This window comes from Melospiza georgiana, chromosome 8 (genome assembly GCF_028018845.1).
Source record: "Melospiza georgiana isolate bMelGeo1 chromosome 8, bMelGeo1.pri, whole genome shotgun sequence".
Taxonomy (NCBI): domain Eukaryota; kingdom Metazoa; phylum Chordata; class Aves; order Passeriformes; family Passerellidae; genus Melospiza; species Melospiza georgiana.
In genome coordinates this window covers 20,977,424-21,000,846 of record NC_080437.1, presented here as the reverse complement: position 1 = coordinate 21,000,846, position 23,423 = coordinate 20,977,424, and the positions used below count along the sequence as shown (strand labels likewise).

At 39.2% G+C, this 23,423-nt stretch overlaps 1 protein-coding gene across 3 annotated transcripts in view; it reads right to left on the bottom strand.

Moving 5' to 3' along the window:
* Positions 1-22,773, bottom strand: part of PCGF5 (polycomb group ring finger 5) — a 65,811-nt gene extending 43,038 nt beyond the window's left edge. For 2 of the 3 annotated variants that reach the window (XM_058028808.1, XM_058028811.1), the window contains exons 1-3: positions 22,698-22,773; positions 12,776-12,874; positions 7,747-7,818 (exon numbers count right to left, since the gene is read on the bottom strand). The gene's annotated coding sequence lies outside the window, so the exon portion shown is untranslated. The remainder of the gene's footprint in view (positions 1-7,746; positions 7,819-12,775; positions 12,875-22,697) is intronic. The other variant, XM_058028809.1, reaches the window with a different exon arrangement.
* Positions 22,774-23,423: the final 650 nt, after the last annotated feature.

The following is a 23,423-nucleotide window of genomic DNA, read 5'->3' as shown; positions in this document are numbered from 1 at the left end:
AGCCACTTGCATCAACATATACAGCTCAGCTAAACAATAACCTCAAGTCTTCAAATAGTTTTATAGAGTTTCATTTCTCAATTTCCATGAAATTAAAAGACAAATGAAAACAATGAAAACAAACTGTAAGAAGCCTCCAGTGACTCCTACTAAAACTGTTACCAACAGATTTTGTTTCTTACAGTTGAAAACTGGCAGGAATGCAAATCAAATTGTATCACACATGTCAAACAGCTTCACAATTATGCAATCAACTTGCACTGCAAATTAAAAACAAGACTTGCTACTAGCTCTTAAGTCAAAACAAATTTAAAACGTCAATAAGCTCAGCAAAAGCAATCCTCAATAAAATCTACTCATGACTGTTAAGATGGCAGAACCAGAAAACAAACAAGCTTGAAGGGAGATAGAAAAGTAGCAACCAAATTGCCTCATCTTTTACAAGACAAATTAAGGATATTCACAATGTCTTAGGGAGCTAACTACTCTATTTCAATCGATTTTCAACAGGAGTTCTCTTTGCAGCTCTCTCAAGAATAAAACCTTTAAATTAGTAACACAATGTTTGGTGGACTCCATTTCATTTGAACTGCATGGGACTCATTCATGGGAACTGCCACTTTGTCAGCCCATTGAAACAGTCAGCTTTGCCTGAAAAAACTTAACACAGACACCTGTGCATTTAAATGGTAAAACAGAGAATGCTTCTTCTGGATAAACTAAGAGAAAATAGGGGGCATACCAAGATACCAAGCTTCACATCCTCCCTATGATCTTTTTTGACATCAATTTAACATATATATGTATATAGAGGTCTGTGCAGCAACATGTTCCATGTGATCCTGTCCATCTAATCATATGACTAAAGTCACTGTGGAATTTGGCCTACTGAGTTAGATAAAAAACCTTCCATAAGAAAAAGGAAAAATAAAAGCCCTTTAGGTATTTTAGATGTTTTTAACAGTTCACATTAATAAATGAGAGTCACTGCATGTAATATTTCACAGAAAGCATCATCTTGAAATTCTAACGATTTTTATCCACTATACTAATGGTAACAATTAAGCAAAACTGATACATTTAGTTGATTCTTCATGTGAATAATGTGCTAGTTTTGAGGAGAGACAAATTCAGGATTCTAGCCAGAACCTATTCTCAAGTGAGCAATCAGCCCATAACTTGGCATCATCTGCCAGTTCTGCAGTGACATTAGCTTAGGAAGTTGACTGCTGGTTTGCCCAGCCTTAGTTCCATGACTGCGTGCAACCAAAGAAGTTTGTATAAATGGTGTCAGCATGTGACATTATCATAATGGAGTTTTCTAAAGAAAAGATGTATAAAACAACTCTCGAGTATGCAAAATAAGCTTGATATTGTTTTTGCAATTATAGAATCCTGGCCTTCAGACTCTGCCTGCATGTAAGCAGCATATTCTTGGTTTATGTGCATTTAACTGAATGAAAACAAAATCAATGAGAAACTGAGAGACCATGTTTACCATCCCTGCATCTTGAACTTCCTCTTGTAGTACTTGGAAGTCTGGATTTAGTGCAGTGCTAATGAGATCATGTGGCTTTTAGCTGACTAGGCTGTGGCAGTTTGGACTCCCTGTTTTTAGGGTTCTCGACAGAGCAGAGCAGAATACAATGAATATATATGATCCTACTTTTACAAAATTGTACTGCCTGCTGAAGCTCATTCTCACATTTTGAACTTGTCCAGTCTCATCTGGACATGATTGTGGACTACTTGGCTACAAAATTCTGAAGGAAAAAAACGTTGGTGAGAAATGTAGCTAATACTTCAGGAAATTACATGCTTTTGAGTCTAAAATGCATACCAGTACAGGCAAAGCCCTTCTAGAAATCAAGATGCTTGAATACAACAAAATAATACCTGTTTTGTTCCTTAAATATATAATAGCACTTAATGAAAACATCTAACAAATGTACAAATTGGATCACTGTATTAAGAATCCTGTTCTGTATACAGAGAAACAGATCTTAATTTCCTCCTCACAAGGAATCACAGTCTTACTAAAATCACTAAATTGCCCTGCAGGGATATCTATACTTACATGGCAGGTTAACTATATTTATGTTACATCTTTAGGCCTGGATTGTACAAACATTACTATCTTGCTTCACTATGCATGCCCAGAGTTCATGCAAGCCTACAGAGCTTATTAAAATTGTGACTATCAGTTTTCATCGAGCTTTAATCTGGAAATTCATGCAGGAATGTACAGATATATGTAACAGTCACTTCCTTATATAGTAAAAAGGTGTGTAAGTCAGTAGAGAGAATGCATCATTCTTTACTTTTGTTTCATACCTCACTGCTATTTCTAAGCTGTGTTGCAAGAGTTCCAAATTCTATAGCGACTGTCAAACACTAAGACATTCTATGAGATGAGATTTATCACAGATATAACAGCTCATCTTCAGATTTCCAGCTGACTTTTCACTGTATCAACACACTTGAAAAAGCACAAACATACCCCAAACATTTTTACTTGCAAAATTTTTCACATTTTGTAATGAACTGAGCTCCCATAAATGTTAAATACATTTCAAGAATGGTTTTCCAAAGGAAATGACAAACTATGGTAAAGATATCCAATTTCTGACCTTTCTACATTACTGCAATCTGTGTGCATTTTACTGAGTTTTTTTAGATGTGACTATTTTCTTCAGTGCTGTAATAACTTTAGGTTCTAGAGGCATGAAGCTAGAAGGTATTACCTATCAATTTATATGGCTAATCTCACTCCATTCCATAATCTAATATCCTTGGGAAGCTTTTAAGAGTAAAAGGCATAATACTCTTAAAATTATTTCCCTTTATCACAAATGCATAGATGGGAATATGAAATTTTGGCAAGGAATTTGGCTTATGAGAACTTGTTGATACATGTAACACACAGTCTGCTCCTATCATCATCATGCTGTCTATTTAATAATTCACAGTTAAATACAAGACCTCAGTTGCCTCAGCTCAGTAGGAATAAAATTAAGGAGATTTACATTTTTCCTGCTGAGAAATATGGAATTCTGTCTAATGTTTTATCCTGTGTCTTTTAAACTTGTCAGAAACACTGGTGCCAACATAACCCTCTATCAGTCAGGAACTAAAATATGTATTTGGGGGCTGTGTCTTCCATTATGCATCAACTTATCCAATTCCTGACAGAAACCATTGCTACAAAATATGTCTAAAACAGATAATTTCAATAATAAATAGCAATTCACAGTTTCACCTGATATATTTAAAATCTATTGTACAATTTTCTTAATTGCATCTGTTTTTCTTAACATTTGTACCAGTGAAGCAATACCTTTACCCTGCCTTTTTCTTTATATATCAGTTAATAGTATAAAAAACTCAAGAACAGTTGAAAACATAAGATGAGGTACTGAAACTGGTTTCTTATAATCCTATTTTTTGTTAATGTCCCTCAGTCAATAAGGAAATGCAAATTAATTTCAGTAGAGACTCAAAAATACTCCTGAGAAGTAATGCTTTTAGTGCAATTAATATGGTGCTAACAAAACCACCTAACAAAGACAGCCATAACAAAGAGAAATGGAAAGTGTACTGGTTTGTTGAAGATAGATTGCATCCAGTCACTTTTTTAAAGAAGGAAAAAGTAACTCCATAGTTTGTCTGGATTTTAGGAACACCTGGCCAAATCTTTACATACAATTTTTACTCAGTAAAAAGTCAATTTTACTATGCTTGTTAAAGCAAACATCCTTGCTATGAACATGACGTCTCAATGGTGTTATTTTCCAAACCACTGTCACTGATGTACGTACACAGGAGCCAATTTAAATGGCACTTAGTGGCCAAAGAACAATAAACTCGTAACTGTGGGAAATAGTAAAAGTAAGTGGAGCCTCCATCACTGGAAACTTTCAAAACCAAACTGGATAAGGTCATGAGTAATCTCATCTGTTGATTCCACTTTCAGAAGGGGACATGGAATAGATGAGCTCCAGAGATCCTTTCCAACCTCAGTGATTCAGGGATGCTGTGAAATACCAACCAGAATTACTCAACAGGTCAGGAATATGTTCATTTCATGCAGTTTTAGGCTGCCTGCAAACAGCAAGTGTATAAGGTGTTGGTCACCCCAGCTGGGTCTGAGCTGTAGCAGAGGTGAATACCATGGTGAGTGCTGGGCTCTGCTCTCACACCACAACTTTGGTCTCTCCTGAGACCAGTGGCTACCTGGGACACACCCAAGCCTGCACTGCCTCTGCCACCTCCATGTCTGCATTACCCATTGGCATCCACTGTGCTGAGCACCATAATGTCAGCTAAAGAAATCCACTGGCTTCTCCTAAAGATCAGTAGAGATTGGTATCAGATTGCACTGAAGCTTTGTGTCCATTCCCATTTGCTCCATAACATGTCTAAATATTTAAATGATGAAAAAGCTACTAATTTAAGGACAAAACTACCATTATAGTAAGCTTCCTGGAATAGTGCATAACAGCAAAATACACAGTTCTGTTAAACAGGGTTAATGGCTGCTTTGCATGGCCCAACGTCCCCCTTTTCTCCCTTCATTCAATTTTATTCTATTTCTTATGTCCCTTCTGCACCCCCCTGCACCACTTCTTAGAGGCACTAAATTTTAACTAAAATCTGATGGACAAATGTAGCTTCCTGAGAAATAATTGTGTTTTCAAAGTAGTATAGCTTTGGGGTAGAGATGTTATTCCATATTATTTATGTAACAGGAGTCTGAATTCTTCTCAAAGAGGAAAACTCAATAATCTCAAATTGCAGAAGATGTCCTCTCACAGTACAGAATTCTACTCAATCAACTAAGTTTTATATTCAGGTCACTGCCTGACTTTAGAACACCTACAACCCAACTGTCCTAGAGGGGACTGCCATTCCAGAAGTGGATAATTCAGGCTGGAAATGGGCTATCTGTTGGGCATGGTTCAGGATGAGAATGAGGGTAGCCAAATTTAGGGTCCAGGCTATGTATTATCACAATCCAGCTCTAGGGAGATCTGGGCACAACTCCATGGACTCAAGCTTTAATTAGGTCTGTTTTCTGCTTTTCTGAAAGCACCAAGGAAATCATACACCTTGGGAATTCTGGGGCAACTAGTACTGCCCAGTAAAAGAGCTCTGTTGAGCAAAACAGCCACAGAGGTGTGTGCCTTTTGGTCTTCTGTGCACAAAGGAACAGCCTGTGTATTTTGGGGCAGAGAGGGCCAAGGGAAGAGAGAGGATGGAAAATTGCTGCCTCTACAAGAAAATAAATCAGAAGAAAATCTAAAGGTTGACTGCAGTATTTAGTAAAGGAGTAAAACAAAAGCTGTTAAAAAGAAAACAATTTGTTTTTTGAAAGGGAAAAGCAGATCCACTCTTTGAACTAGCTAACCCCATTAATAGCAGAAGTGAGCAGATATATCAGCATAATCTAGTCACACAAGCTCCAGGGCAAGCTGGGTCCCATTTACTCAAACACCTGACAGTATTTTATTGGTATTTAACAAAACTGGCTAGATTACATTTAGGGCAAATATATCCAAATATATCCATTTAGCTAATACCTTCAGCTGCAGTGGAAATATACCCTTTTGAGAGTCCATCTGCTCTAAAAAGTCTACAATATAAACTGTGTTAAGAAAAAGATGCATTACTGAGCCTGTTTTACATAAAGACTAAAATATTTCTAGCTGTTTCCTAATAATTTTTGATGTCAGCAACACAGGAAGACATGACTGCCTAGGAATTAAACCTCCAACTCTCAAATTCCAATACAATGTGTTAATCACAACATTAGTCTTCATCTGAATGTTAATTTGACATGCATTTAAACCAGACAGCTAATCTCTGAGGTGATATATTTTATTTTAAAAAAATAGCCATACTGAACATTTAGCCTACATTTTGGCTCATACTTCTTTTGATATCAGCTCCTGAAAATAGTCAAGATATTGGCAGATAGTTTTAGAACAGGATTGGTAAAAAATTAAGTCTCAAATTCTCAGCATATGGAGGCAAGAAAAACATTTTCCAAGATGCAATATTTGAAGATAAAAAGCTGGATTCTTCAGAATCTCATGCCTTTATATAGTGTGTGTCTGTGTATTTATAGATACAAAATTTTAAACGTTTGCGACTGAAACAGAACTTTTTGTTTTAATTGCATTTTTGAATTTGGTTTTAAGCAAGAGCAAATGATCACTTAAGATGGTTAAGATTCAGACCCATCAACTCATCTTTTTCATATTAAGAAACATCTCATGAACATGAATATTGCTGTTTACACAGCCTAATCCCACACAATACCATCATGACTTCCTGAAACAAGTTATTTTTATGTCTCTATGATTTATTTAAAAGTACTTTTACCTCTGCTGTGATGAAGAGATTGATTGTTAATATACATCTAGAGCTGATATAGTGTTTTACAGCTATACATGACTTACTAAAAAGGAAATAGAAATGCACAGTTATGCTCATTTACAAAGCAGCAGTTAATATTAATAATCACTGAAACAGAAATACTGTTTTATGTTTGTAATTAACTGAAAGTATTTTTGGTTGGAAATAGAAGAATTTCTGTTACCTTTACAGATTCACTGTTACAGATTCACTCTACAGTGAAGTTTAAATACAATATGTCCATCATTGCACTGTTTGCAGTGTGGTTAGAAGTGTGCTTGTAAACTACTCTCATTCCACACACGCACAAGTACCACAGTCTCCCAATAACCAGGGCTGAAGACATCAAATAAAGGATACCACCAGTGCCCTCAGTGCATTGATAACTGGGAGAACAAAGTGTCACTCCTAATTCCTGTCATTCTTATGTGAGAAAATTCCAGTGCATTATCTAACACAAGTGTGCTGGAAGCCCATGGACTATTCAGAATCAAAGTGGTCCTCTGGTCCACTGCTCTACTGCACTTCTCAGTCCTAAAACCAAAATCATGCCATTATAATCCCAAGGGTATTTTGTTATGTTTGCTTAGGTTGTGATCACTGCACAAGCAGAAATTGCTGATTTGAGACTGCCAAATTTGTGTTCTTTTTCTAGTCCCTTCCTCAGACCTCCCAAATCCGGATGGTTAGACACTAAGTATCTTCTATTCTGTCTAAAGTACTTCCAATACTTCATAAGCTCTCAAGCAAACTCTCTACTTCACAATGGAGTCAGGGACTCACTTCACTAGCACGTGAGCAGAGGTCAAGAAAGAATAAAGAATAAAGTTTTCACACAATATTCAAACATTGTTATGTAAAGAAAACTACTCACATGAGGCACACTAGACTGCTTACATCCCTATGGACTCTGTGTCAACAAAAATAACAGCACCTTTTTTTCTCTCTATTCCCAAAACAGCACTCAGAGTAAACCTGCAAAACTCGGTAGATTCCAGCAAAAAATTCAGTTCCACCAGACTAATGCCCAATATGATCTTTCATATCTCATTTCTCTAAAAAAGGAATGCATTGTGTTAGACAGGAGTAGGCACAAACATAAGATATTCAGTCAAAACATCCAAAAGTCTCCTGCACAAGAAAATTGATACTCTAGTAGAGAAAGCTGAGGATTATGTAATGCACACAACTGTATAAGTAGTCTGTTTTCTGCAGTGAGAGGAATGAAACAGAGTACCTACTGACCTTAATACAACTTTTGTCCAAGACAAACATAAATTCTTATTTTTCAATTCTTGAGTAACTTCAATGGGACACACAAATACGTACCTTGAATATCTTTTATGTGCAGATTTCCTTCTCAGTCTGAGTTAGAAATATTCATCTCCTGCACCATGTGACCTATGAAATGTGTTCAAAAGCACTAAGGTTATCTATAAAATACTGTGTTCCTCCTTCCTGAAAAATGTTTTGTTATTCAGACATTCTCTATGGCTTTTTATAGCTTAAGTCTCAAAGGCTTCCTAAGTCCTCCTGCTAAATAACTGTACTGGGCCTGGCTAGGACAGAATTAACTTTCTTCCCAGCAGCTCATATGGTCTTTTAGTTACCTGCCCAAAACAGAGCTGACAGCACACTAAGGTTCTGCCTATTCCTGAGCAGTGCCTGGCCAGCACACAGCCCTTCTCTCTTTCTCACTCCTGCCACAGTGAAGGTGCAATACACTGGTAGAGGATACAACCAGATGATCTGAACTAAGCAAGGAGATATTTCATGCTATGTAACACCACATTCAGTCATGATAAGGAATAACAGGGGCCTTAGGGATGTTAGCTGTCATTTCCTTGGAACTGAATGTTCATCAGTCCTCTTGCAGAATGTGGACAGTAACTTTTTGCCCCACTTGCTTTCTTTCCTTCCTCTCATCTTTCATCTATCCTTCACTTCATAAACTTTAAAACTTTTTTTTTACCTCAATCCCAGACTTTTCTTAGTTTTTCTCTTCCCTCATCTCACAGGGGCTTGGGGTGAATGAGTGAGCAATTTGTGGTGCTTAGCTGCCCACTGAGCTTAATCCACAAAAACAACATAATAAACAAAAGGAATGATTTCCCAGCTTTCTGTTGTGCTGCCCAGTGATGTATGAGTAGGAACTGGGTGTTTATGCACACTTGTGACTAAGCCTGTATTTGTGTTACAAGAAGATACGGGCTGTCCCATTTCTCCATGGCCAGATGCAGATGGGCATGGTATGACATGACCAACATCACTGAGGGATGCAAAGAATGCAGGAGTGGGCTGGGTGCCAGATGAAGTCCTTACCTAGGCAGCATCCAGCTCAGTTTCTAGTTTACCTATAGGTCAATTAGCATAATGAGAATAATTTTGTGTAATGCTATACATTGATTATGAGTTATCAACATAAATGCTGTCAGTGGACTTGCCCCAAACTAAACACAAAAATTCTACCAAAACATAGCCATGAACTGCACATGTTTCTCACCCAGGGAAGAGGTGTGAAAAGATTGTGACAGATGTTAGGGACATTGTTTACATTGCAGGAAGATGTTTCATGTCTGTGGTAATAAATGCTTTACAAGAAGCCATACAGATTTATGGCATAATCTCAGACAGATATTGATATCAAGTTATTAAATATTTTTAAGACTGAGAATATACTAGATAAAAGTTATAGTATTCTTGGGTGTCATCCCACTAAATACTTGTTGCTTTTGCTGCAATTCATAGAAAGGTACCATTTGTATTACTGAATATTCTTAATGTCCTCTCACTGAGCACTAAAATGCTGTACTACATCAAAAATAAAAACCACTTTGCATTAAATTTTCATACATAAATTTTATGGGTAAAATAGAAATCCAATGTAGAGTATAAGTCAGAAGTCATTGCATGCCATTTTCCCTACTGACTTTAAGGGGATTTGGACCTGTGGCTTTTGACTCTTAAAATAAACACTGCCTTACTGTCACATATGAAAAATATTATGAATAGAGAAGAACTAGTTTAATCTACTTCTTGGAGCACACAGAGAATCTCCTAAAGGGGCTTAAAGATTACTGCACATCTGAAGTAAAGCTCTGTCTTGCATACCACTGAAATATTGTAAAAAGATGGCTTAAAGAATGTGGTTAGTAACAGGGATATTTATTGATCATAACAAAACATTTATTTTGTGTCAGTGGTCTGAAAAAAATTGCCAAAACGAAGAGCAGGAGCCTTAAAGATAGGAGTCCTGACTTCTTATGGCTCCTAAGCATATGCTAGTTTTATTTACACAACATACACCCCTGTGTTACTTTAGGGAAGCTGGGCATACAATTCCACACAATATTTATTTCCTCTAACCTTATTTAAAAAATAAATATGAGCCATTCAATCGAGTCTGATTTTCTTCTTTCTGAAAGAATTTTGGAATGCTGATCTTGGACCATTCTGCACCTTAGCTGGTTTGTTTTTATTAATGGTTAAAACAACACATCTTTTCTAGGTTTATTTTTAAATAACATAAAAATATAAATGGAGAAGGGTTTAATACAGAACAAACAAGGAACAGTATTTTTACAGAAAACTTCATGGCTAAGCAGATGTCTAACCTACTTTGAGACCAGCATGTTATGCAAATACAGTACACAGCTCTCCCTTGTATCCCAGGGCTATCTTTTGCAGAGCAGCTGTTGCTTTACTTTCCACATACTTTTTGAATACTACTCATCAAAAAAGAACATAGAAGACCATTTAAAACTTAAGCAGTCAGGTATTTTACAAGGGACCCTATCATGCCTCTATAAAGTGCTGACAAACCACACTAGATGTGTTGTGCTTTGAAAATGTCTCACCTGATTAATGTAACCCTGCTGTCTTTTTGTTACAGATGACTCTGTTCTGCTTTATCTGAAATAGCAATCTGAATTCTGGAGAATTTCAGGTAATTGTGCAAAGAACTCTCTGCCAGGACTGCGTGCAATTAAACTTCCAAAAGTTACAGCAAAGACTGCAGAACCTTTACTGTAATACATATCAAGTAAAAAAAGGCCAATCATCTAATCTGAGTTGCACTAAAAATATTTTCTCCTGTAGTTCAACAGATTATTTTGATTAAAGCATCCTTCTTAATTTTCTATTGTAAAGAGTGATCTACAAAAATCATCACTAGTTTCAAATGTTAAAAAAAATTAAAAATACTTAACAGTAGTCTGAATTACTCTGGTTTTTATTATATAATTTGCTAATATACAGCAATTTTACTTTCTTTTAATCAACTAGACTGAATAATCTGGTTTTGAATACTACTTACTTTATCTCAAATTTTTCCATTTAGTTAATGAAAGATAATATCAAGAGATGGCTTGATTACTGTCTGTCTTGATTTAGCTTTACTTTAACTAAGCTGTGCCCCCAGCCATCCATGAAAAATCATGTGTGCCAAGAACTCTATCTTTCTTTTGGGTTTTCTATATAGAACTTTCAAGATTTCTGCATCCTTCTTGATGTGCAATTGCCAGAATCAAGTTCAGAATGAGTGACGATCACAGCATTAAAAACCACTGAATCAATTTAATTCAACAGCTGTTTGATTTTCTCCTTGCCCATTCATCTAAGACTACCTTCATTCTTTTGTGTCTCCTTGACACAGGCAGTTGATTATACCATGACCCTTCAAAACGCCTTTAGAAGTCTGTGCTTTGTGAGGGAAGAATGAGGCACTCTGTAAACAGAACCTACAAATAGTTTCTACACAGTGATTTCTCTTTTGCTATCTTTCGTATTCTTCTATTTTATTATCTTAGATCTTAGCTCTGGAATATGCACATGGAAGTGTATCAGACTTCTAATTGAACTCATCTGATGTCAGGGAGCTTAATTACATTTACATGGAATATATCAATTTTAGAATTACTCCCTTGTGATATTTTCTGCTGTTTCCCTCATGAACAACCGAACACTGCAGACTTATTTCTGCAGTTTTAAGTGTGGAAGGACATGAAAGCTTAGCCTTCCCCATTTTCATTGTTTTGCTTCCACCTCCTTTATGATGCTTTTTTGATTCATAATTAAGCTGACTCTAACATTTGAATCAAATGTCTGTTGTAGAGAAATCATGATTATATTATTGTAAGAAAAGTGCCACATTATGTTTCCATTTCATTTTTACCGAAGCACTGCTTATTACTCAAGGGTCTGTGTCATGTTCATAAACTAATTTTCTCATGAGTTTCTCCTCTCCCTGCTCCCTGTTCATTTTCTGGCTGCACTGAAAACAGAACTAACAAACTTCTGGTAGTAGCACTTTACACCAGCTGAAGTTGGCACTTAGAAACAGTGAGATCATGGCTTGAATTGCAGTGCATTGGACACTGAACAGGTGTTTTTATGAAAGTACACCTAGGACATAGGCCTGGAAAACATACACAGACACCTTCCAGTCTTCTGTCTTGCAATTTCAAAGGCTTTGAAATTGTACCAGAAAGCTCATCTACATAAGATTAAAAATAATCAAGCCATTTCTCTGGGATTAGGTGACTGATTCCACTCAGTAAACTTTTAGTCTGATGAGTCTTTACACAGCACAATTCTGGAAGTAATTAAAAGTAAAAAAATTATGTCATTTTAGTGAAGGTGAAAAAAAAGAGCAATTAAGGTTTTCTAAATTTAATAAAATGTATTGTGTTTTAACCATCTGATTTTAAATGAAAAACCCTTTTTCTTGCTTTGTGCAAATTCACAGATTAAAATTTAGCACTTCTGCAATTAATATAACAGATTAAAATTGTGGGCCCTTAAATTAGCGGGAATGCTTGCTAGTGCCTTCAGTGAAAACAGAGGCAGAAATAGACCAAGGTATTTTCTAGGTGAATAATGATACAGCTTTCTTTAAATGTGTGCAATATTTCAACATTTTCAGTTTTAAAAAATGAACTGTCTTTTGTTTTATATTGTGGAGACTGAAGAATGCATCTCAAGTAGTATTTAAAAATGGTTTTCCTTTCTACATCTTAAGGAAGAAAAAAAATCATACTCAAAACATTTTCAATAGTGGCAAAAAATCTAGCACTAGAAAGTTGACCTGACTTTTTGGCTAGTTTCCATATAAAAAAAGTTTTCTTACATATAAGATACTTCATTTGGTTAAAGGATGAAACATATCTTAGTAGATACCATGTACAACAGAGTAGGAGCTATGCTAGTCAGAACACACTTATCCATAGCTTTTCTATTAAAAAGTGATCTTTGCTAGCTCAATGAACTATTTTACATGCTATAATCTATGCTAAGCTAGGTTTGTCTTGCAGAGCAGACAGTGACCTGAATTCCAAGGAAAATATTTAGAATTTCATACCAGAACTTGAACTCTAGATTCTTCTCAACAATCCTTCTGTGATTTCTTTTCAGCATACACTGGTTTCTTCTTATTCCAAAATTTATCTTCTACTTCTTCCTTGTGTTTGTGAAACAAGAAGTAACATGCAAAGAAAAGAAAAAAAGACAATGAAAAAACACACCTCTGAACAGGAAGCCTTGCTAACTCAGAAGTGTTGCAGAGAAAAGCACAGGCATGAGACCCAAAAAACAAATAATGTATGCATATGCTTACAGAGACAGCAACTCCAGCCCCCACTCCCCTTTCCTCCCCTCAAATGAAAGTGTTTAGCACCTGTTTGCTTACAGGAATACAACTCTGAAGAAGACGCTTAATAAGTCCAGTAATGTCTGGTGCAAGTAATTGCAATGCAGTCCACTCCTGCAGGGACATGCTAACTATGAAGGTACTGATCTCCTGCCTTTCCTCTAGAGAGGGAATACAGCCTAAACATCTCCTCCTGCACCTATGCATGTTCTGAGCAAATAAAAGCACAAGTTGTGAAAGAGATTATTTTAAAAGGTTTTTTCCTGTGTTAGTATCACTCAAAAAAGTTCTGGAGTTCCTGGTCATGTTACACTGATTAATTTTGGTACATAGGACAAGAGCAGCAACTGCACAGTCAGCAGTTGGATTTCCATGCCCTGTTTAACTTAAATGGAATCACTGCTTTCCTTGTATTTGGTGTAGGGCCAGAGACTGAGGCTTGCAGAGCTGGTGACTTCCAAGGGTTCGTTGCTCATGGTACCATGATAAAATGAACAACAATGGAACATCAGTTTTTCTCATCACTATTTAAAACCTGTGCAGCCCACAAAATACTTAGAAAAAAAGGTGGTTTTTGTAGTTTAGCAGTCATTGTAGTTTAGCAGTTTGTGATTTAGTTTAGCAGTTTAATTATCTTGTGAGATGCAAATTGTAGTTTAGCAGTTCAATTATCTTGTGAGATGCAAAGTAACACTTTATGCAACACCACTGTCCAGTATCTGAATGAATGATCACAATCATTAATGCCAATGTTCTACCACTCTTACAGCAACACCACACTGAGCTGTCAGATCTACTCTAACCTACAAAGAGCTCCTGCAAAAAAAACTTCTGAGGCTTCACTCAAAGCAGGATGCTCAGCAATGTTTATGCTTTTCTTATAGTACAGGAATCAACACTTAAGTGTCAGTTGCAACTTTCGAGGAATGTGAGGGTTTATTGCTGTGAACAATATAAATTTCACCTACTCCAATAAGCACAATCAATAACATCACACCCACTGATGCATAAGAGAAGGCTCTGCATTGCCCAGGTTCAAGTATTGTGGGCTTCTTTCTATTGTCCTAAACTTACACTAGTTCTTCCCTAAACTCTGCCTTTCTTCATGCAAATTCCATTCAGAACTTATCCACAGGATCACTACCACAGCTTCCTAAAAAACCACTTTCTTTAATAAAGTATCTTTGATGAATCTTCTTTGTTTTAAAGACAAGAAAAGTTGCAAGATGGTTCTACTAGTAGCAAGATGTCTGTGTTGGAAGCTGTCTAGAAACCAGATTCTAGTCAGGTTCTGCTCAGGGTAAAACCTAATGGTGTTACCATGGCACTGAGCCACAGCTAATACATTCTGTCTTTATATTGCACTAAACATAAGCAGATACCTTCTCAGTTTCTTCAAGCTTGGGCAGCAGGAGCTTACATACGTTTAAAAATTACACAGATGCACCTCAATGAATAATTCCTTTAAGAAATAAAATAGCACCTTTGTACTTCCAAGCAGCACACCCAAGCATGTTATGGAAAAATATATCTGAACGACTAATGTCTCTCCTTGATCTCAATTTGTCCATTATATTACTTTGTTTAAATACTCAACCTTTAGACAAATCCAATCTCATATATATATCCATGAGGCCAAACTCAACAGAATTCCGTACCTAAATGGGCCCTGCTAAGATCATTATAACTTCAGTAAAAATTACAGACTTCAAAAGAATTGCAGAGAAAAAAATCTGCACCTTTGCACATATGTGAACTGCAGCATTGGTTCTAATATTATATTTACTACCAAAAAAAAAAATGGCATAAGAGACAGTTACACCCTTTTTTAGCATTGTACTCCTAGGTGATTGAGATCACACACAGTTGTACTCACTCATTCCTCCAGTATTTCAGTAGTGCTCCCCAAATAGCAATAAAAGAATATTCTCCACAATCTATTCAACAAGACAACTCTGTAAGCCATAATTTACAGATACAGAAAAGGGAGACAGAGAAGTCTAAGTCCAAACTGTTTCAAGTACTCTTTATTTCCATACACCTGATGTTTAAAGGTTCAACTTATCAGGACACTCAGGACTGAGTAAATAGCTCTGTTTCACACCATTTTGATTGCACTGGTGATGTCAAAACAAGGGCAAATTTGGCTGCATGTGTCTCACATCTGTTAAAAATGAAAAGCCATCTGTGAACCCCTGACCTATATTACCTACCTGGCAAAAAATAGTAATTTAGTACCCAAGACAGGCAGATACTAGTCCTCCAAGGCAGTATTCGCTTCCCTGAGCTGACTATCCTGTGTCGTCCTGCAACATTCCTCTTGCGCCCATTCTACATTTGCCTGCAGGTGATAAGGGGATGCTGGGGAGAAAGCCTTTTAAGAACAGAAGTGAGAAGCACTACAATGGATAAATTACAATCACACCAACAAACTAAAATAAGAAATGTCCTAATATTTTGGCCCTTCAGCTATATTAGAACAGTTTAATTTTCATACTTAATCATTCCTAAAATACAGGAATTCTCCTGCTGAGTTACTATGGCTCCATGCAGTCTAAGCTGCCAGCAGTTTGACTTCTGCACCTGTCAAACAGACTTCACCTTTGTGAATAAACAGAATCAATAGCAAGCCAGAAAGCACTGAAGTGAAGAGAGGTTCTTTGCTTGTTCTCTCTGCTGTTCAAGGAGGAACAAAGAACAGGAAAGTTCTACTCAAGGACTTGGCTGCAGATACTGTCTTTGGAAAATGTCATGGGCAAACTCCCACCAACCTCACCTAAGAACTTTTATAAACATAGATTATTTTTTTCAAAGGCTTATACTTAGATCAAACACTTCTATTTTCACAAGAAGAGGAAAAAATACATTTATAATACAAGGGCAATAATGAAATAAAATTTGAGGTCCTGGCTTAATGAAAAGGTTACCAAAACCGTTTTTACACTCGGCAAAATGACAACTACTCCCTAATCTTGTTCTTGGAATTATTTAATAACTGACAAATTTATAAGCAATTTGAGGCAAGGTCTATGGTAACTTAACTAAAGTAAGCACAAGCAGTACTTGTGGTTACTTTGTCTACAGGCATATTCAGTACTGGCATAAAGTCAAGTGGATAAACTGAAGCTAGAGTTACAGCAGTTTCCATCAACTAAAGATAATGTGTCAAACTATTTGTATTTTTATGGATTCCTCCTTTGATTCATGAGAGTCGAGACACTTCCATTGAAAACATCCAGTAAAAATTACATGGTAAGTAGCTACCATCCCTTGTAAGAAATTTCAATCAGTATATTACCTGTTAGTGTTCTTTCATATTACCCACCCACTCCAATAGATGGAAGCTATAAATCCAAAAGTCCAATGTTTGGCAGATGTTTGCAAATGTTCTTTATTTATCAGACACGCTTGAGAAATCTAGGTGTAAAACAGCTGGATGGGAGGAGTTGGGAGGGTTCTCCTCTACCAAGAAAGAAGTCAGATGCAGAGTTTGTATCTCATAGTCCAGAACCACAGAACACCAAACTTGCTCCAGCAGCTCTTGTCCATGTGACCCAAACACACTGCCAGTGCAGCAGCCTAGCAAGCATCCAAGAAAGGAAGACAAGAGATCACCCTCAGTAAATATTAGAGAACTGTTTTCTTCATGTATGCTGTTCTATTTATGCTACTCTCTCAATGTTACACACATATTAGCAAAGACTTCCAGGGCCAGAATGAAACCCCCACTTCTTAGTCCTGGTCACCAAGTCAAATGTGGAAATGAGGGTTCACAGATCTTCTGGATATCAAAAAAAAGACTTAACTGGAGATACTGTCTTTAGTGAGTGGTGACACTCCAGCTAAGGCTTCAGTGTTCTGGGTAGGAATGATCCGTTTTCTTTCTGCCCAGGACAGAGCACTACCTCAGAATTTCTAACCATACTAATGTCTCCATTTTTATATAGGTGATAACCACACTTTTCATCCAATGAGCTATTTCATTACCATAACTGAAACAAACTTACAGCAACTGTTCCAAATTTGGCCTAAACCTATGGTTAGATGAACAGCAGAGCTGATCTAACTAACCAGCTGTACCAGAAAGAAGGGAAGCACCACTCTGGAGCTTGTTGATCCATCTCTAAGTCCATTTAATATTCTAAAGCAGCAGAAAACTTCTCCCTAGTTTCTTGGTGGTTTAGTTAAGTCTAATTTGGGGGTTTAATGAATGCCAGGGCTCAGAGAGCATAAGCCATAGCAGCAGCACTTCCCTTGTTCTGAGCAGTGGCTATAGATGTCTTCTGGAACTGCAGCCCTGGTTCATTGCTTGCTGCTTTTGCTCAAAACCTAAAGAAGAGTTTGTATGCCCAACAGTTTTTGTGCTTTTCCCTATTGTACTAGTGGATGTACCTAAAGCTTCTACACCTGGAGAAGCCAGATGTTGAAGTAAAGCTCCTCTGTTACAAGTCTAACTGGTTTCACCCAGCTTCACAATAAATAAACTGAAAGAGCTTCTCTGCAATTAATGGCAATTTTGAATTGGAGATTAATCCCATGTAAATTTCCATTTTAAGTTTTCAGCAATAAATACATAAGAGTTACACATCAATAGTAGATTTTAAACACTAGCCTGTGTAAGGCACCAACTGTCACTGAGTACATAATTACAAGTAAATCTATTTGCATTCTCTGATCACTATCCACACAAAAAAAAACCCCCACTTGTACTTTTAGTAAATATGTATTTGGGATGAAAGCATTAAAATTTACTTTATCTATGATATATCAAAGGAGTTAAGATGGAAAGCTGAAAAATATTGGTTTGATTAAGCAGCTCTTAAAAATCACTTTGTATGCAGGGAAATTCTACAGCCAGAATCAATCAAGAATACTTACTCAAAATATCATTTATATCATATAAAGGATCTTTTGTCTCTGCCGCTAGTACTGATGATTCTTAAAAAAAGTAAACAACAATTTTATAAAACTATGAAAGAAAGAAACATCATTAACTTCATTCAATACACATATTGGCTATTTAAGAGATGATCTTTCATCTGAAAGAACTGTGTTTTCACTACGAAATTAATCAAGAGTCTGGTTTCTTACATATTCCATTCTTCTTCTTAAGGAAGGAAATAAATATAATTACATTTGCTTTAATCAGTGGTGACACTTCTCTAAGAATCATTCAAGACTTTTATCTCAAGATCTACTACTTTTTTTTGTGGCAGAGAGAATTTCTCACTCTGTCTGATCTGATTAGTGGTAACCAGCACTGAAATCTATCTAGAGAATACTTAAAATGTGGATTCCCTTACTTAGGGGTATTTTGTTTGTACACAAAGACTTTAATAGATGTAACACAATGCAAAAAGTCAGACTGAATTACAAGGGGTTCCCCAAGAGCTTGTATTTCAAAAACTAAGCTGCAACAACAGGTGAGCAAAACAAGTGTGTAGGGTGGAGTTTGAAAGATGGGAATAACAAATCAGATGTGAGCGATTTTACACAATTACAAACTGGGGCTCTCCCTGCTGCTATCAGATTGTACTCACAGCTTCAGCTGACAGACAGTAATTCTGTAACACTGCCATCAATATCATGCATGTAATGAGAATCACAGCCATGAATCAGGAAAATATCACTGCTCACCATTTAGGTCTCACTGCTATTCTTGCTACATCTCCACTGGTATGCTGTGTGTGGGAAAGGTTCTTTCTGATAAGAATTGCTGTGGAACATAAAAACATTCTTCTTCTTGTGGAAGAACCTACGCTGAAGCTGAGCAAAGGAGCCAGGAAAGGCATCCCCTGTTTGCAGGGTGGATACCTGTTGTCCAGCACTCTGCTCCATCTCCACATGTGCCTCTCTAAAACAATGAGCACCGACTCAAGTGCCAGTGAAGACTCGGTGTGGGAAGGCAAATCTTGAACCACTACAGACTGCAGCAACTTGAAGTTCTCTGTGATGCACCAGTCACTGACACAACAGCATCTCAAGGAAGTGAAGATCCTCCCAGTAACTGTTATTCTCATCTTTGACCTCTTCTGAGAAAGTAAGTTTATTTGTCTTTTCCTGGTGAGATCTTTCATGAAAACAGGAATATTATGGCAAATCAGCAGGCTACTTTCTTAATTCCTTTCAAATCTCAAAACATACATAAACCAATGGCAAACAAAATTAGTCTATTACAGGAAAAAATTGACCAATGCACAGCAGTAAATCAAGAGTTTGGTTAGCTGTTAGGAAAGCTACTGACATATGCATGAATTTCACTATTAATAATTGAATAAATGGTTTCAGTTTTAGGTAAGCAGTCAAAATTACTTGTTTCACAAGTAAGAACTAATAGTGACAGCTATTGAGAGCATAGTGCTCAAGTAACACTTTCATTCCAGAAGTGGCCCACACTTGACAATGAGCAATTTCTGGTTTATAAGCAGGAATCCTGATAAGGACAGCAACACTTCTATTTCCCATGGACACACATTGACACAGACACTGATTTGTCACAGCCTGATGGAGCTGGCTGCCAGTGCTACACCTGCCCTGCTTATTACAGGCTTCAGGCTTTGAGACTGTCAAGCTGTTACTTTTCATGGCACTACATCTATTGGAAAAGTTTAAAGATAAAACCACAATAATCAGGAAAATATGCTTCATTGTAAGAAATGCACTACCCACCATCACTCAAAAGAGATAGCTACAACACTGATACAGAATCAACTTCGTTTTCTTCATCTTTCAAATATTTAGTCTAATAATAGAAATAAAACTTTTTCCCAGACAACTGCAACAAATGTTTTCTAACTGAGGATTTGTTAAACAACCCCAAGCTAAGGCGTACTTGGTGCAAAGTGTTCAATAGTTGAAGAAAGGATTCCCCTTTTCAACACCAGCAGTATGTCCTTCTACGGAAAATGATCAAAACTTTGCCTGGGACTATTGTACTTGTTTAAAAAGGGTCTTTACAGCCAAAACTGCAAAAAGGAACTAATAATTTTGGTTGTTTTTTTTTTTTTTTTTTTTTTTTTCTCACTGGGATGTTCTAATTCAGATAGCAGGAAGAACATATAAAGATGCTGTTGGCACCACTCTTTCAAAAGGTCATGATAAGAACAATTCCTATGTATCGCCAACTTGGCAAAAATCAAGATACAAAGTTCAGACACTTCACTTTTATCTGCACTGCCCTCCACTTTTCCCTTCTGTGCATCCCACAGTAACTTGCTTATCAGTCCTAAAAATGGAGTTGCACAGGAGCAACTTTAAACCAATACATTTTATCTCACTTTATTTTGCATATTATGCAGGCTTACAGGTGAAACCTAGAGTTTTTCATTTCCACTTTAAATCCTAGAGTGTCCATAGAGCAAGGAAAACCAGCTGAGCAGAGTGTTAAGTCCACTTTCAGTATTATCTCCTTTACTGCTTTCAGCTGAGGTCTGGGCACAAAGAATGCCCCACACATTGTATGTTTTTATCTTCTTTTTAAGGAAAATTGAATAAATAAAGATGAATGCTATTCGATCATTGAATGAAATGCACAACTAAAGCAGTATTTTTCCTGTTTGTTAACTTGACCACCCAGCATACCTAAGAGATTCGCTATTACACTGCTTTCACTGTCATGTGCAGTCTTAACTTGGTTAACACTTTGGAATTTCTGATAGGGAGATATTAAAATCCACACAACGAACCCTGAAGTAATACAATTTTCCCACACTTTACTGCTCTAATCCTCTAATTAATACTATGAGGTGCCAGTGCATAGTTCTAGACAAACAAAAATGATAACATGTCCTTTTGCCCCAGCAGTGACAAACACCAGAGCAATCCTTTCTGTTCCCACGTGGAGAATGGCAGGAGGTACAAAACACAGGCAGTGTGATAAGGGACACCTGATGCCACAGGAAACAGAATCGTTCACTAGCAGGACATACAAAGACTTTCACACAGTTATACTGTAAATCCAGGTGGTTGGATGTGTGAAGCACTACCTCCCCACCAGAAACAGTGACTTTGCTTCTTCACAGTGGCAGGTATGCTGAGTAAAAAAGAAAAATTAATCTTGTAAAATTCATAGTTCTGCCTCTGTACAAGAAGAGAAGAATGTGTCCCAAAACTAGAGGATGAAAAATCCACTTCGGAAGCAAGCTGCAGTTGAAAGGACAACTATATATAGGATCCAGACTCTATCCCATTTTAAACACCAACAGGCAAGAGGACCAGGAACAGAAGTCTATCTAGGTACAACTCCAACATGTTTATTAAATCAACTGGCTTAGCTTTTAAAAATACATATTTATGTGTTTTTTTACTTCAACAGAGATTATTTTTGCTTAAAAAAAAACCTAAGGAAAACAAAACCCAGATTAAAAGCATCTGGGATCTGTCTCTGGCTTCAGGGTACAGACATAGTGTGATGCTACTTTTAGGTATTATTGTTTAAATTTTATTTTAAATTAATACACTTTGTAACTTACTTCTTACCATTTACACCCCCCTTTTAACTATTGGCTAAAATGATGGATAACAAGTTGCTAACAGAAAAAGGTTACCATTTAACCACTGAGCCAGAAAAACTGCACTTGAATGGTGCAAAACTTTCACAGTTCACAAACCAGCCGCAGGAAACTGCTGGGTTATTGAGCATTGTCTGTACTTCTGACATCCCATCGAGCGTCAGAAACTGACACCAACCTTTCACTATCTACGGTACCAACCATGCTCCCTCAGTTGTGTATGCGAGATGATTCACTTGCTTTTATTTCAGGGAACTGATGATTCATTCAATCGTCTCCAGATCATATTAATCTACTAAATATGCACATAAAGGAAGCAAAAATCAAGTTCTTAAACTTTTTTTATGCTCGCATGTTTATTTTTTTCTTTGAGAGAGAATAGAGGCAATTAAACATGGGAGACGAAGCAGGACAGGTTACGTTTCTGCTCAAAGGCAAGGTTTGGGGAACACACCCAACCCACGTGTAAAGCGAGCAGCCGTATTCCAGCGGCGGACTGCGAGCGGAGGGGAGCTCCCGTCCCCTTCGGGCTGGGGCTGCTCGCTCTGCTCCGGTACCTGGAGCGGGCAAGGCGCGGCGGACCGGTGCGTTCCCCCCTCCGCCACACCGACGGCTTGTGCCTCTCCTCCTCCGGTGACATCTTACATAATAAGCCGAGCTAATCACGCCGGAAGCGAGCCAAACCGCCACGGAGCATCAGCGGGGATAGCTACCCGCGAGAGGAGATGCTCGGACCGGCACCCGCTCCTCGCTCACCGCCCGCCCCGGCGCCTTGCTAGAAAAATCCTCGCCGGGGCGGCAGCGGCTCCCGCAGCAGGCGCCAGACGCGGAGCCCTCGCTCGTCCCCCGCCGCGCCGCGCGCCGTCTCCCCAGGAAGCCGCCAGCACCGCGAGCGGCATCAGCCCCTGCCGAGCGCTCCCAGCCCCGCCGGCTCCAGCCCCGCCGCCCTGCCCGGCCGCCGCCGGCTCCCTCCTCAGCGCCGAATTGGAGGAGAAAGTTACTCGGCGGCGGCCCGGCGTCCGCCGCAGTTCAAGAGCAATGTCACGTTCAACAACTTGTTATGACACATGATCCCCCCCGCACGCATCCGCACCTCGCCGCCGCCTGCCCGGCGGCCCCCTTACCTTCCCCTGTAGAGGCCACGGGCACCCGCGGGCGTGTGCGGGAGTGGGTGCGTGTGGCAGCGCGGGCGGCGCCGGCTGGGCGGGCGGGCGGGCGGGGGAGGGGAGGGCGGCGGAGCGGCGGGAACGCGCCTCGCCGGACTTGTCAGCGGGCGGGGGCGGCTGCGGGGCGGCGCGGGGAGCGGCGCGGAGGGGAGCGCGGGGGGCGGAGGAGTTCCCGGGGCTTGTTTACGCATTGCCGCCCGCCCGGTGCAGGCGCTGCACTCTCTGATTGGACACAAACTGGGGCACAGCCCGGCTCGGGCGCTGCCGCCCCGGGGGCCCCCGGCGCCGCTCGCCCGCCGGTGGAGCCCCCGCCGGGCTGCGGGGCTCGGGGCCGCCGGTGCCCCGCGGGCTCCGCCGGCTCCCGCCGCCCGCCCGCCCTCGGACGCTACCCGGCCGCCGCCCCCGCGCATGCCCGGCGCGCCGGCGGGCCCGGGACGCGCATGCGTCCTGCGCGTGCCCGCTGAGGCGGAGGGGCCGGCGCGGAGCCGCTGCCCGGCCGGTGCCAGCGGGAGCGCGGCCGGGGCGCTTCGCGTTGTCCTCGGCGGGGCGGGGGCGGGACCGGCGGAGCCGCCCCCGGAGGCGCTGGTTATGTAACCGGGGGCTGTCTCTGGCGACCCCGCGCCACCGCCCCTGTCAGCGGTAGCGCCCCGGGAGGAGGGGCTGCCGCTCTGTGTTCCCGTGGCT